This window comes from Onychostoma macrolepis, chromosome 25 (genome assembly GCF_012432095.1).
Source record: "Onychostoma macrolepis isolate SWU-2019 chromosome 25, ASM1243209v1, whole genome shotgun sequence".
Taxonomy (NCBI): Eukaryota; Metazoa; Chordata; class Actinopteri; order Cypriniformes; family Cyprinidae; genus Onychostoma; species Onychostoma macrolepis.
In genome coordinates this window covers 14,374,546-14,390,825 of record NC_081179.1, presented here as the reverse complement: position 1 = coordinate 14,390,825, position 16,280 = coordinate 14,374,546, and the positions used below count along the sequence as shown (strand labels likewise).

The 16,280-nt window shown below is 38.2% G+C and overlaps 1 long non-coding RNA gene across 1 annotated transcript; it reads left to right on the top strand.

Moving 5' to 3' along the window:
* Nucleotides 1-87: 87 nt before the first annotated feature.
* On the top strand, nt 88-15,496 carry LOC131534906 (uncharacterized). The gene is made up of 5 exons (XR_009269460.1): nt 88-1,265; nt 6,483-6,582; nt 9,570-9,707; nt 13,395-13,478; nt 13,817-15,496. It is a non-coding gene; the product is annotated as an uncharacterized LOC131534906 (long non-coding RNA).
* Nucleotides 15,497-16,280: the final 784 nt, after the last annotated feature.

Genomic DNA, 16,280 nt, shown 5'->3' with positions numbered 1-16,280 from the left:
TTCTACCGCACTGGTCAAATTAGTGTACTTTGTGTTCTGCGCGTTCTCTTTTAGTGTTATGCTTTGCAATTCGACAGCTTTAGAAGCCGCAGACTTTCTGTGAGTATTGCACAGTCGTTCATAGCATCGCATCGACTTAAAGCTGAAACTGAAAATATTAGACACCTTAGTCTTCATATAAACGAGGCATCCCCAACTTTTCTCCCATAATGCTCTCCCTAAACAAAACCCCAACATGCGCAAAGCAACTACCAGGCTTAAAGAACATATATAGGCTAGTGGTGCACGTCTGCCACGGAGTCCATTGGCAAATGAGTTTTTCACGATGCCTGGCGACTGCAAGGAGTGGTTTCGCTCTGGGAAACCGGGGCTGTGGTCACTTGCAGCGCGGACACTGTCCGTCTTTCACCTATTTAGCCCGAGCCATTTTCATTAACGCGAGGCTGTCTGCGAGCACAACAGGGACGGTTGTAATCAGCAGCCATAGACTGTGAAGTGGGAGAACCTAACGTGACGTCAATGCCTAGTAACTGACGCAGCCCTCAAAAAAGAGAGATTCTGCAAGCGTTAATTATCATCGTTTGTGTACTGCTCTAAAGACAAAACATATTCCTCTCGCAGTGCAACTGATTAGTGTTGTTTGCGCGCGCGGGTCCGTCTGTGTGAGTGTGCATGCGTGCGTGCGTGCGTGTGTTTTCTTTATGAGCAGCGAATCCGTCCCGAGTTTCCAAGCGAAAGTTGCATGGAGACACGCAGCGTAAGACGCGTATAATAAAGAGGATGGTGAGCAACATAAAGGAACGAGGAGAGCGGGAACAACTTGTGCTGAGAAAGCGAACGTTTAAGAAATATTTAGCCCATAAGAGAGAGGGGCACTGAAGCAGTTCGTTTGGAGAAAAAAAAACACTGCAGCGATGCATCGGAGGCGAGTCGGAGCCCTTGCATGGAGTTGGAGAGGCAAAATTAATGTACATTACATGCACTCCACGTAACGCTCCTGAGCGATGTCTTTGTGAGTGTTTTTTTTTTTCTTACTGCGCGCTAAAAATAGCATCAGTGTTTGATCGTGGTCCAGAAATAGGCAGAGGGTATCACTTGTATAAAAAGGGACTGCGATTCTGAGAAAACTTGGACGTGTTGCTGAGGATAGATATGAATCAAGGGCAGTATTTGATTTTCGTCTTGCTTGTTGTTTTTGGTCACGTATGATGGTTTTATACTCATGTCTGTGTTTTCCCTGCTTTCAGCCAGGGCTTCCTGCACTGGTAAGTACACATTCGCCACAATTTCTTTGGTTCGTTGACATGTTTATTTGATTTCTTGCATGCATTAAGTAACGTGCCATTCCCTCCACCGAACACCATCCATTTGTTTCACGCATACTGTGTGCACTCTTCAAACAGGTGCTTTGTTGTTTTCACCCACTTGTTAAAAATGAAATAAACCACTCTCTCTTCAGACCAGGAATCTCGCGAATGGTAAATAAGTGAAATCCAAATCCAAACTCCTTTGTCTGACGGCGCTGTTGAGTCGTTTTTTGCCTCTTCGCCACAGATGAAAGTGTGAATGGAAACCGATAACACTAGAAGAGTGAGGGGACATGTCTCTCAAAATATGTGAAGAGGAAAATAGGCTAATAAATATAGGTGGAAGACGCCGCGCCAAAAGGAAAATCACCAGCAACAGCCGACGAGGGAAGCCCTGGTGTGGCGTCAAGGGGTTCCGTGCATCCAAAATCGCCCTTAAATGGTCAGCCCTGTTTTGGCCATCACCCGTGAAAGGGATGCCAGTCGGCACACGTTCTCAAAATGCAGCTTCATAATTCTTTTTTTTTTTTTTCTTTTTTTTTGTGCAATGTTCCCGCGTGCGTTGTTTGAACACTTCCATCAGATGTGCTCGAGACTGTGTAGCTATAGGCGGATTCACATGGATTACTCTTCCGCCCACGTCATTTTCATTATACAGTACTGCAATCGACTGTTTTCTATTGCTGTGGACTATAATACTGGTCTTGTGCCAAAACTAACGCGTTTGTGCAGTTGCGCAAAACAATCACGTTGTGATCGCCAGTGTTGTTTTAATCAAAGCATCTCTTAATAAATGTCTAATTTCAATCCTGCAGCGTGCATAAGTGCCTTAAGCGTTCGCAGACAGCACATTTCGAAATGTCTCAAGAGGGTTTAAATGGTCATGTGCACGTATTCAAAAGCTAAATTTACATGTGAGTTCGCGTAAATACTTAAAACCGTACATGCCAGAGTAGTGAGTCCAGGAATGACCGCGGATCTTTGCAGAAAAAAAAACTCATTACCTTGACCTTTTCAAAGACACTGTGGCTCTCTATACACCTATCCCAGACATAGCAAGATCTTCTTAAGTCAAAGCTGGCGTTGTAAATTTAGTGGAAACACGGTTTTATCCGAGTCGTGACTGCTATAGTGAGTAATATGTGCGCGTTGGCTGCGTCAGGAGATGCAGTCGCTGTGCGGTGCAGACAGAAGGGGGAGAATCGTGACTGACTGGAGACGTCCGCAAATGATGCGACCACCAAATAAAATCCTCATAATGGTGGCATCTGGGCTTGATTTTTTCTTTTCTCTCTTTTTTTTTTTTACACCTGTTACATCTCAAGCCATATCTCTTTTGCCTAGCCACCTCAACCTCCCCTTGCACCACGAAGGCGCAAGAAGCATATCAGTGATTAAGGGGAAGGGAGGGGGGAGATCTTGGTTCGGGATGAATTTAGACTGGGTGAGGGGGAGGGAGGGATGGGGGGGTGTCCAGATATAGATCGTGACCCTCCCACTTCGTATAGTTTCTTGCATAGTTCCAAGAAGAGCCACTCTTTAACAATTTTGACAAATGATCGCATGGATGCAAGAAAAGAACTTCACGGGTAAGTGAAATGAAGTCACATTCCACAGCTGGATTGAGTTTATGGCCAAAATATATGCCAGAGGGATCTCACTTTTGCTGTGTTGTCATGGCATTATTAATTGTTTCCCTCAAGTTGTGAGAAATTAACGGCTGTTGATGCATTTGCAAAATGTTGTTGTTGTTGTTAAGTTGGATGTAGAACATTTATGTAACGTTCTTCTGATGCCAATCGCTTAGTAACGCACCATTGTTTTGTTTGTTGTGCCTGCAGGCGATGATGCAACTGTAATGTATAGAATTTGTTATGTTCTGCTGATAGTTTAGAGACCCCCGTGTCCTCACTGAGTGGTATCAGCCAGTGAACTCTCTGTGGTCATGCAATGAAATCGCCTCAAAAGCCTGTCATGTTGTTGTCGTCGTGCTGGCGATGTGCTGCTTTGTTGTACATGCACGTTAGAACCCGACGCCCCCAAAATGTTAGTCGTTTCGAAAACGACCCTAATGTCTGTTTTCAATGGATACATGACGATGTACTTGCAGACATGAATGCACGCCACCTCGACATGGTGTGCGAGACACATAGCAACCCGTTTTGAAACGTGACACGGCGAACGAATTCGGCTTCAAAACAGAAAAGGATAAAAACATTTAATGTTATTGTCTTACACGGAATATTTCTGGTCACTTGCGCCAACTAGGATACAATTTGGTTTCCCCTTTCTTTCTTCCTCTTTTTTTTTTCAAAAAGGGGGGTCCCTATATGAGCAAGAAAGCGATTGGTGGATGACGATTTTTTGTTTGCGCCAATAAGATCTCTCGCTGCTCTCTATTTATTGCGAGCAGATTACAGACTGCTCTCTCCTCACCAAGAGCGCTTCATCTGCTCAGTTCTCCGGCATCACGAACCAGAGGATGTATTTCATAGTAGCAACAAAACGGCGAGGCGAAAAGAAACGAGCTCAATGGTCGCTCTATCATATGTGTGTCTTTGTTTAGATGCAACAATCGCAGCGCACGTCGGTAGGCACGAGCGACTAGAAAAGCCAGCGAAAATAAACTACTGGGAAGGAGTGAATTCAGCACCGCGGACAGCGCTCGCACGCAGAACACAGGCATTTGGATGCTGGCTGCTCTCAAAGCTTCCCATGCTCGTAGAATGTGAATGAGTTGGATACAGTTCAGCCACGGAAAAGGGCTTCGCGGTCTCGCTTTTCCCGATGTCTGGACACAATGGGATTGGGAAACCAGAGCCATGCACAAGCCACCTGGATGTCACTGTTTGATGTCACGGACTTCAGACTGCGATTTGTCTTTCGCGAATCTTTTTGCGGTCTGGGCTTGCTGTTCATAAGTATCTAGCTGGGAAGCCCTTACCCCAAAAAGCATTTGCGGAAGGCGCATTCACCGATTGATTCTCCATACGCTGCGTGGATTAAATGCTTGCATTATTATTGTCATTATTATTATTACTGTATTTATTTTTTTACAAATACTTTGTTAATTTTTTTTTCTACAAAAAATATGTCATCACTGTATTGCGGCTCAAATGTAAAGCCGAACTTCTCTCCCACTTACGTTCCCAAAGTCTAAGATCCCTCCCTGTCGAGAGTTATCTGGCGTCTCCATTGCCAGAATATTTGCTCTCGTTAATACGATTACAAAAAGTCACCCAAACAAAACCACAGTTCCACCAACGAGCCTCCCAGTTTGCACGTGGGAAAACACAGTGGTCCATTCGGGGAAGAGAGAGAGCGAGAGAGAGAGAGAGAGAGAGAGAGGGGGGCATCTCGTTAGTGTGCTATTCACTTAGAAGCCAAACAATGTTGAAATGACCCCACCCTGTTCGCAATAACATATAAGCTGTATAACCCTGCCGGACGCAGTTATAGTTCTACACAGGTTTAAAATTAAAATATCAGCCCATTGACAGAGTGCCAGAGTGTGTGTGTGTGTGTGTGTGTGTGTGTGTGTAAGAGAACACGTCACCGTAGGTGCCCAAAGACAACAAGGTTTCACCCAACCTCCTCGTTTTCTTTTCTTTTATTTCTTTTCTCTCCCTCTTTTTACACACACCCTCGTTCCTTCTCTCTCACACTCACACACTCACACACACACACACACACACACACACACAGTATTTTGGAAATATGACACCTCGATGAAATATGACACACCTACGCACACCCAGGATATAACATGTAGTCACATTGGGTGATAAAGTTTTTATGCCATGCAGATACAGTCCATTGAGAAATTCTCAGCAACTGAGAAGTGACGTGATCCGTGTCACTACCATCTTCAAGGCAGGTCCCCCAAGTACCTCATAAGTCATTTCCCGTTTTCGGTGACACTCACCTGTCCCCTGGCCTATATGCGAGAGGAAGTGCAAATACAAATGCCCCCATTACAGGCTACAGTATTTGGAAAAGGCTCCAAAGTCCCTTAGTGACGACAACCCTAAATTCCTTCAGGTCAGACTAACATTAATATTGTCTCAACCGCATGTGTTCCCTCACACATTATTGCATCATAAGAATGATGCATTGCCTTTGATTACATGGTTATAAAATTAGAGCAATTAAAAATGACGCGGAGAAGAGGTCCTCCTGAAACTGGTTAAGAAATATTAGAAAACTTTAACTTTAAGGAGTTTTGCATATCACGTTGCCTAGATTTTTTTTTTTTTCTGATAAGCATAAATGCCTGAAAAAGTAAGAAAATTAGTTCGACGTTATAGAGAAACTTTACAAAACCCTTACACTAAAAATCCTCTTTGCTGATAGCTAAACTGTAAAAGGCAATAATGTAAGTGTTCGTTTTGAGTTTATTAAAGTGATTAGCTTGATGCTCACTCAAAAGAGGCAAGCGGAGACGGAAGGTTGATTTACAGGTGTTCCGATTTAAAAAAAACCGCTGATTTTGGTGGCCTAATAAACTTAAATCATTATATCATATTTGACTGCAAGAATCCCTGATTAAATGGAGGTTACAGATATTATAATACTGTATAAACAGCATCAGGAGGAAGCTCCTACGCCGTACGTGCATCGCGAAAAGGTTTTCTTTATTTTGCTTAAACAGCATGTTTATTCTGTTCATTTGACTTTTACCAAAAGTTTCTATCATTTCTACTTGATTTCACCAGATTTTCGAGTTTTCTGCACGAGGGGCTGAATTCCAAGTGGTCAAAAAAGTGCAAGAAACTTTTCTAAACTAATACATTAAGCCAGCGATTACTGTAAAGTTTACAGGCTAGATTTTTTTTATTGACATATATATGTGTTTTTGTGCTGTCTAAACGCATTTAATAACGCTTTTCTGGTGTGCGTCACGTTAGTGAGTGAATCATATTCTCGTGCTCTGCATGTCCAAACTTTTTTGAAAAGTGCACCAAACGTGTTTTTGCGTGGACAGACTGGCACGATGTAGCTGCAAAAGGCTTTCCTTTCTCTCATTTGTTTTTACTGTTCCCAACTTTTTCCAACTCACTGTTCACCAAACATGCCTTTTACATTTTCCAGAAGATGTTACACTGCCAAGACTGCGCATTTAAACGATCCCACTGTTATTTATGTACAACTTTGTGTTCTTGTGTTTGTGCACAGGGCAGGGCAAAACTTGAGGCATCCATCGTGTCAAGTAGCCTACAGAGGGAGAAATGAAGGCTCGAAATCGAATCACAAAACGTTCCCAAACAGGGTCTTCGTAAGTTCACTCTTTCCGTCTCAGCCCTTTGTGAGAGTGGCCTCTGTTTATATCATTGTCTGTCATTAAGTGTTTGAAACTGCTGCAGGGATAGGAGTTTTTTTTTTGTTTTGTAGATTACTCAGTATTACAAGGATTTAACCGTTGAAGGTTTTTCTTTGTTATTTTTATCCCTGTCAAACATATTCAACGGGTTCAGGCCTGTGTAACTGCTCCAAATGCAGTTTTTACAGTTAAACAGTCTGAAAGTTACTAAAGTGTGGCGCCCTATATAGTATGCATCAGGACAATTACATGGTCATTTAAAAGTCTTTCTTTTAGTTCAACATGTGAGAATTATAAGTTTTGATAGAAAAGCTTGTATTGGAAAATACAGCATGATTTTTTCTGTAGTGAACTGGATCACTGCTCTGGTTCATATGTTATATATTTATGCTTAATACATCTTACATATTTATTGCACAATTAGCTAGAATGCAAATACCTTCTCACAAGTATAAGTGTACTTGATATACATAAACACATACACACACACACTGATTTCATACCTGTATGCGTATGTAGATAGATAGTTTTAAAAATAAAGATATTTCAATGTTTTTTTAAGTTTTTGTGTATGTTTCAGCTCTCGTTGCATGCAGATACTTATATTACACAGACTTGTATTGCCTTAGTCTTAAGCGAAATGTCCACTGAAGTTATATGAATGTTCAATTTGAGCTGCAAAATATAAAAAATGAAGTTATGTATGTTGAAAAAGTGATATGTGCATTTGCTCGTCAGAGTTAAAGATCTTCGTGTGTCACTTTCAGCAGCATTTTAACAGCATTGCTCATTGCAGGTTGGTTTAGAACAATATGCAAGGGTTATTTTAGTTCATTGTTTTTTAAATTGAAAAAATATAAATGTATCATAAAAATATTTATCACCGACAAAGTAAGGAGCAGTTATTAACACAGGGTGGACGGTACAACAGACCCTAGAAGATCAAATTAGCCAAGCTTTTTTTTTCTTTCTGTCTTTCTTTTTTTTAAGAATTAATGTCACACTATTGTCTGATTTGGTCTTTAAACACTATAAACTTTGTAAATCTTTGTAAATTTCACGACATGACGTTGAGATGCTGACAAACAATCTGAGAAAAAGAGTTTTAATACAGATTTTGAAAGGAATAGTTACAGATTACTGTACTGTAAAATCATAAATACTATTTTGTACATTTTCTGTATATAAGTCACATTTAACAGACAATATATTCTATTTTTTTAGTGAAGCTAGAGATGGATTGCAACACCGGCTACAATGGGCTATATTTTCATTTAACAGTCTATTTAGATTGCAGATTTAAACACTTATCAAAATCAATATTACTGTTATAATATCTCATATTTATATAGTCTATATATTTTTTTTATACCTGTAGTTTGAGACTTGAGATACGTTCAGATCTCACCAGCACCAGAAGTAGGTACTTTTTTTTCTCAGAGAGAGACTTCAGTCAGTTCTCCCTTTGAAGAATTAATTCAAACACACACATTTATTGACAACATCTATGTTTTTTGATAAATTAGCTATGGGTTTCTTAACTGATTAACTGGGTGAGCAAAAGACGTCACCCGGTTTTCTCACCCGGTCACTTTTAGCTTATTAAAGATGCATGTCTCCAAGAAAAGGCCCTATTGTTCAGTGTTAGATTTAACTTGTCTTTGTTTTTTTTAAACAAATAATATGTAATTATTATTATTTTTTTAATTCTCTACTTTATCCAAACTGTAATTCATGTTAAACTATTAATAACCACAATCTAATTTAAACTGAAAAGCATCACAAACAAATAATTTATAACTTCCATTATCTATTATGATTTAAAATCTGATGTTGCAGTTATTAAACACGTTTTATCACTGTTTTACCCTTTTTTTCTCCTCAGCTCATCCCCTCTGGTCTCTCTCAACGTATTATTGTTTTGGTCTGAGGAGGACATGTCGTGTCAAAAACATGTTCTTTAATCTCCTCAGATTTCATTATGATCTGGTGATACATCAAATAACAATTAAAGCCTTTTCACCTTATTCTTCGACTTTCCTAAATTGTTTGCAAAATGACGTGATGTAGATTTTAAACTTTAACTGTCATTTTAATCAGTCCACAGGAACAGGATGCCAACATTAACCTGCCGCAACAACAAATAACATGAACTAACAAGAGGAATGTTTGCATATGTGACCCCCCGTCCCTTCTTTCCCTCTTTTCTCACATTCCCTCTATCCATACATGGATGAGTCAGGGAAGGTGTGAGGGATGAGTCAGTTCCGGGCAGAATTTTTAGGGAAGGGGAGTGTCTGCTTGTTCCTAAGAGGGTGGTCCCGTCATGTGAACATGGCATGACCTCACTGCCGCAGAAATACCCGTTCACGCATTCACTCGGCATTAATGTGCTCTCTAAATAACCAGTGCAAAAGCAAATCGTGCTTGTGTATACATACTTCCAGTTAATTTCAGCCTTTAAATGGTAAAATACATTATTTAAATGTGAGTCTGAAGTTACCTAAACATCACTAAATGGCACCAAAAAACGTCTATTAAAATTGGGCTCTTCTTAAAAATACCTCACTGTGATAAAACTGCTGTTAGTATTTCACCGTCAGTCATATAGATTTGAATATAGTGTATTAAAATAAAACTGTGAAAGTGTGTGTAGGAATTAAGTTTATGAAATATAACCTAGGACTGTGTACTGTGAATGGAGAAAACGGTGAACAATCGAAAATCGAAAATAATATAATCAAATCAATTAAAACAATACAAAAATAGTAATTATTAAGTATTAAATGGCAGTTTTTTTTTATTTTTTAAATCAACAATTTTAGCACAAATGAAGATTGTAGACGCTGTGTGTGTGTTTGGGGGGGCGGTGTTTATGTTTGGCTGCATGTCTAGATGTTTTTTGGGGTTTCTTGGTAATTGTTTGTGTCTTTTATTTGTAGAAAATCTGCTGATGACTGGACGTCTATGCAAAAGTGAGATGTGAAGCCGAACTGACTGTGTTTCTCCTGGAAGGAGAGGAACGGCTGACAGCAATGGAAGATGTCGGAGGGAAAAGAAGGGGTTTACCAATAAACAAGGTATCAGCCGACACTTATTTAGACTTAAAAACATTTACTGGGAAGCATGGGAGTGTCCGGCACTCGAATGAGTTGTAATGCAAAACGCACTTTCTGTCCCATGACATCCATTCACACCTTAGGCTTTGCTGATGGGTGAAACTCCGTGACCTGCACTCTCAGAAATAAAGGTACAAAAGCTGTCACTGGGGCGGTACCTTTTCAAAAGATACACTTTTGTACCTATTAAGTTCAAATATGTACACTTTAAGTACTAATATGTATCTTTAAGGTAGCAAAATGGACCTTTTAGGTACAAACATGTACCTTTTGAAAAGGTACCGCCCCAGTGCCAGCTTTTGTACCTTTATTTCTGAGAGTGTGCAAATCTTGACTGATTTAAAAGAAATGATTTTGCAAATGTGAATCAGTTCTAGAGAATGTTCAAAAATAGTAATTCAGAACACTAAAGTCCTTTAATTTAGCAAGACACGATGAATGATAAGTAAAGAAGCAGAATTCAGTATTTTGAGCATATGTTTCTTCTTAAAATATTCATAAAATCTTTCTCATTGTCAAAAAATCAAGTAAGCAAAATCTTCAGTGCTCACATTCCGTCGTGTTTTTGCATGCTTGCGTCGTCAGCTTCGATTGCAATGTCTTCCAAAGAGAAATTATCCTTCTTACATGTGTTAAAAGAAAAAAAGAAGGTTTTTAATGGTCGCTGATCATGTATATAATGTTTAAAAACAATATAGATGATACAGGTCAGGTCTGATAGTGACGCGAGGAAAGTACAGGCTAAGACGGAACATATAAAGATGACGACGTACAGAAGGAAGCACTTATTATATTATTGCAGTCTTGCTGACAAAAATAGATTCTATTTATATATATATATATATATATATATAAAAAATACAGCTAGTTTTTTTTTAACAGCTAAACATTTGAAATGTATTAATCAGTTTCGTCAAAGTATTAAAACTGGCAATGCAGAAGGGATGTGTTTTAAAAACAGGCATTTCACAAAAATGTTGGCTGAACAAATTACTTACAAATAATACAATATATTTCTTGAAGTGAAAGCAACACATATTTACCTGTATATCTGTATAAATTTGGCATTTTACCTTTTTTAATGATACATCAACTAAACTGACATTAAACGGTGATTAAAATGCTTAGTATGTATTTTATCTGACATTTAGCTGTTCTTATTTAGTAATGCAAAAACCTCTATTAAAAATAAGACAAACAACTTAGTAGAAACTAGTTTTATATAATCATATGGAAAGTAAGAGAAACCAGTGAACTAATCTGCATTGTCACTCAGTTTCACCCAAGACTTTGAGGTAGTATGCAAATTTTTAAGCCGTTACGTGAGTTTTTAAAGAGTTGTGCGAGTCGTGTGCCCTGTTTTTGATCTTTTTGTGTCTTTTTTTGTTTGTATATGAATGTAGAGCCAGCAGACTGAGCAGACTCAGTACAAGCACGTAACCTCAGACAGTAGTACTTGATGCACTAGAATATTATATATATATATATATATATATATATATATATAAAATAAGAATTATTACTGTGTATCAGATTTCAGCATAGATTATCATTAGGTTTATATATAAGCTAATTGTCATCATTCTGTTTGATTTGATATTGATACTTAACGTACTATATATTGTACCCCTTAACTAATCTGGATGTACTGAGAGAAGTATGGAGGGTCTCAGGAAACACATTTGACCACAGTGACGTTGTTTTTATGGCTGTCATGAGCAGATTTTCATTGAGCAGGCCAGATCTGTGAGTGTGTGTATCCAGTGCCCACATATAACTGTGAGATGTGTTGCTTGTGTCATATGTTTGCATACCCACACAAAATGCACTGGGAATGTGTGTGCAAGTGTCAGAATGCTTTGTGGATTGTGGATGTGTGTGTAAGAAGTCTTGTGTATGTATGTATACGTCTGTTAGAGAATGTAAAGGCAGATGTGTGTGTTTCATCAGAATACAGTGGGAGATGGAGTGTGTGTGCGTGATTGTGTATCAGCAAGAATGCATAAGAAATGTGTGTGTTTGTGTTAGTTTAACGTGTCTTTGTGTGTAAAACATGATGTGTTTAAAAGTATGCATTTGTGTGTGTATAAGTTGCGGTGTGTGTATGCAAATATACCACAGTAAAGTGATATGTGCACCAAAATGAGCGCAAAAGAAATGTGTGTGTTTGTTTAAGCATTAAAGAATGCATTATTTTAATACATTTACACGTGTAGCAAAAATCTTGTGCACATTTATGCATATATAATGTGTAACTCTTCAAGAATATGACAGATAAAGCAAGTGTGTGAGAGTCTGTGTGTGTATAAATGTGAATGCATGGTTATGTGTATGTGTCAGAAAGCTTTGTATTATTATTTTAAGGTGTGTATGTGTGTGTGCTTATACGTTCGAATTCATGCACAGATATGCATGTATAGGTGAGTGAGTGTGTGTGTGTGTGTGTGTGTGTTAGATAACGAGTGTAAAGCATGTTAATTTTGGCCATTTTTACAGACGGGTGTGTGTGTGTGTGTATGAAGTTGTGTACGAACAAAAAGTGCATGTGAGTGTATATCAGAAAGCTTTGTGTCATTATCGCAAGGCCTCTATGTGTGTGCTAAATGTTTTGTGTGAATACGAACGTACGTATGAGTGAGTGTGTGTGTTTTTTTCAATTGAACTGACAATATAAGTGTGTGCGTTTATTTACGTACCTAGAAGAGCGCACATGGATGTGTGTGTTTGTGTTATAAGGTTTTATGGGATTGTTTCGAGGCCCTAAAACCGCTTGTGCGTCAATGCATGCATATATGAGTGTGTAAATGCGAGTGTGTGTCTAAATATGCACAGAATGCTTGTGTATGATTGTTTGCGCACATGTCGAGAGCTGGATGTGTGTGTACGTTAGTGAGCACATGGCCGAGAGGTTGTGAAACATCTGCGTGAGCTTTGAAAACGAGACGGCAGGCCCGACGAGCCAAAGACATTCAGTTATATAGTACAGCATAATTTAGTTACATTTATATTTATTACATTTTATATTTCAAATGCAATTTGTGCAGTTTTGTAAATATATTTGACACACATCTTATATTTAAGTGTTTAGAAAGCAAATATGCGTACTTTACAAGTAAACTTGCTACATGTAAGCTTCATTTATTAAATAAAATGACGCTGAATAATTTTAAACATTGTAATTTGAATCTAAAATAAAGATTTACTTTACTTTAGTAGTTCACAGCAGTTTTGCTTCAAAATATATGAATTTTAACAAATGTATTGTAGATGTTTAAGAAAGGGACTAGACTGTTTTAAATCACTGGTATTTGCACAGATGTGATTAATATGAAAAGAATGTTTGAAATCTAATCAAATCTATGAGATGAACAAAGATGAAAGTGGACATGATACACGTGGATGTGCATGACAAAATATGACATTTGACTGTCTTTGCACCTGTGGTGCATGTGTGTGTGTGTGTGTGTGTGTGTATACAAAAGCATGTGTGATAAGGTTTGTGAGCAGAAGAAATATACAGTACATTGTTAAGGAAAACACCCTAAACAAATATTTATATTACTGTAAATGATCTTAAATCACTACTGATGTATAAAATCATAAATCTTCATCTGTTTTTGCATGCTTTCTCTTTCAAACCCCGTCTAGCGTGGCAAAGGCCTCAGTCGTGAGAATACCTATGGTTAATCATCTGATCCACAACATTCACATGTCAGAGGGAAAAATGAAAAGGTATGTAGCATTTTTTCAGTGTCTGTATATTTTTTAGCCAGGTAATGTGACCAGCTTCAAGCTGACAGTATATGAACATGCCTCTCAGTATATGTTATAGAGCAAAATAATCATTTTCAGTTTATAAATGTACTATAAACCGTTGGATAAAATATTATATTTTATGAATGAGCAGTAGTTGTGATAAAAACTTGAAATATGTGTTTTAAATGTATTTTAGTGCAATATAATGCCATCAGTGTTTTTTTTTTTTTTAGATGATACATATATGATGCATGATTGAGAGGATACTATCTTTTACAAAATACTAAAACGTGCTTTATTTTTCCCCCCCATAGGATGAAAATCTGGGAAACCTTTACCTTGTATCCTGCACACAAGATCAATGTCAAACCAAGCAACGTCTGTTATACTGCTTTACACCTGTAAATGGATATTCAGCAAGTTGATTACTTTTTAGGAACAACATAACACCGTCAGGTATTTGCAATATTCGTCTGTAAACTACTTTGGGTTTAATAAATGAGCTTAATTTGCTTACGTTGTCACGTGCAGACGTCTGTAACGTCTGAGACGTATGAGCTGTGACACGTAAGGGAATATGAAAGTGATGTAGTACGTATTTAAGCTTAACATGCACATAAAACCATGTATAGATACATTTGTAGTAATTATTCACCTGAATGAGAGAAGCTGTGTAGAGACGAGATGCACGTGAGCGCTTGTGTTGAGTTGTGTTGTTTTAACTCTCAAAGATGTGAGGGCAAACGCAGTCTGATTTAATCGCATTTGTTCTAATTAAATAATAGCCTATATGTAGCTTGAAATGGATTTGTTGTGACTGTGATAATAAGAACGTGTGCGTCGCGAACGTAGGGAACGTCTGCGTCTTTCGACGTGTGTGTAAATTACAGACGCGAGTATTTTTTTTAGCTTGTAGTGCTTATTATAATTGTGAGGGTTACATATGTGTAAGATCCTAATAGTTTGTTTAAAATGTTATATGCAGCTGTGGACAGCTGAACGGAGAGTTTTAGCTGCCAGGCGCTCGCTGTCCACTGCATGTGCTGCTGCTGACTTGTCACTCACACGGCCCAGCCGAGCTTAGAGCTGAAGATTATGCTGTTTTTATACGTTCTTTAGCTAGATATGTTTATTATATTGTATATATGTAATAAGGTTTCATAACTAGTGTTTAGGGAGCATTTTGAGCACGGTAAATATGAAATATGAGTTGTTGGAATTTACCAAAGGGTCAAAGGGGGCTGGGTAGTGCAGAAAGGGGCAGAGATAAATATGTTTAAATTAAAGAATAAAGATTATAGGCGTCGATTTATTCTTAAGATGTCTGTGGTAGATCAGTGAGAGTCGAGGACTGAAAGCTAGAATGTATAATGTGTTACGTGAGAGGAAACGTGTGTGTGTGTGTGTGTGTGTGTGTGAGAGAGAGAGAGAGAGAGAGAGAGTGTGTGTGTGTCTGATGTCAAAAAATTATGTGTTCTAAGTAAAATATCTACAATTCGCATCAGTTATTAAAGTGTTATTTTGTAGTATAATAATACAAAAAATAACACTGTTGGATTATTTGTGCATTACGTGTCTTTTCTTTTTATTGCTTTATAAGTATAATATTTTTATGCTTTGCTGTTATTGTTTATCATATAACTATAAATGTGCTTAACAGTTTGAGCTGAATTGAGTAAAGTGTGATTGCTGCAGTGTGCACGATGTAAGAACAGATGTGTGAGTCCTGCACTTGAATGTCGTTTCTGTATAGTGCACTGAGAAAAACATGCTGCATTAACTATTCGACCCTGAGTAATTGTTTAGCTATTTTATTACACGACACAAGCTGTGCATGTGGTGCGAGTAATGTATGGTGTGATTATGTTGCAAAATCTAAAAGCAAGTTTGTCGTTCACGTGACAAAGTTATGAATCACGTATTCTGTGATCAAACTGCTTGCTTTCTGTATTCCCTATCCCATGTCAGAGAAAATAAAATGTTTGGAGTTATTATTTTAGAGTCTGCTTGCTTATTTGTCTGTTTTAAGTGTGGGGATATCTGGAAAATTCACACTATTCTGTGACATATTGAAAACGTTTTGTTTTGCAAAAAAACAAACAAAAAAAAAACAATGTAGCGTGAGGGGGAAATACATTGAGAAAAAGGCTTCCACGGTGAGAGTATCTTACAATTAAAAATACAGACATTAAAATGTTTTTCTTGACGACACCAATGCTTTTTTTCTACTAAACAGTGTGTGGTTTACATGTTGCATGTGTTACTTGAATTGTTCACGTATCGGAGGGCTTATATTTTAGGTTAAGTTTCGGGTCGTGAGTGAAGCGAATGGCGACAGTGGACATGGATGTGTTGGAGTGATCCAGTATGTGTGCTAGACTGACTGAATGTCAAACTGACAAGCTAGGCGAGAGCCAAGAGCAAAACATCCCACTGACGCGAGTTTCGTATCGATTTTGTACCTGCACGCATGTGTAAGTCGATTAAAAATGTGTTTCACAACAGTTTACGCTGTATTTTCACAGGTTGTTCAACTGCATATCTACTAGGTGCCTATGTGTTTACATAACCATCCTCTCTTCCGCGTTGCTCGCGCCGAGAGTTCTCGCGATATTTCGGCGCAGCGCTGTGTGGTAATTGTAGTTCCATGTGGAGGATGTGCACCGTTTGAATGAATACAAATAATAAGCTTGTCTACATTATAAAATAAGCAGAGTTTGCCAAAATAACGCTGTTCAAATCATCTTAGCTTAGGCTGTTCAGACTATTCACGGTGTA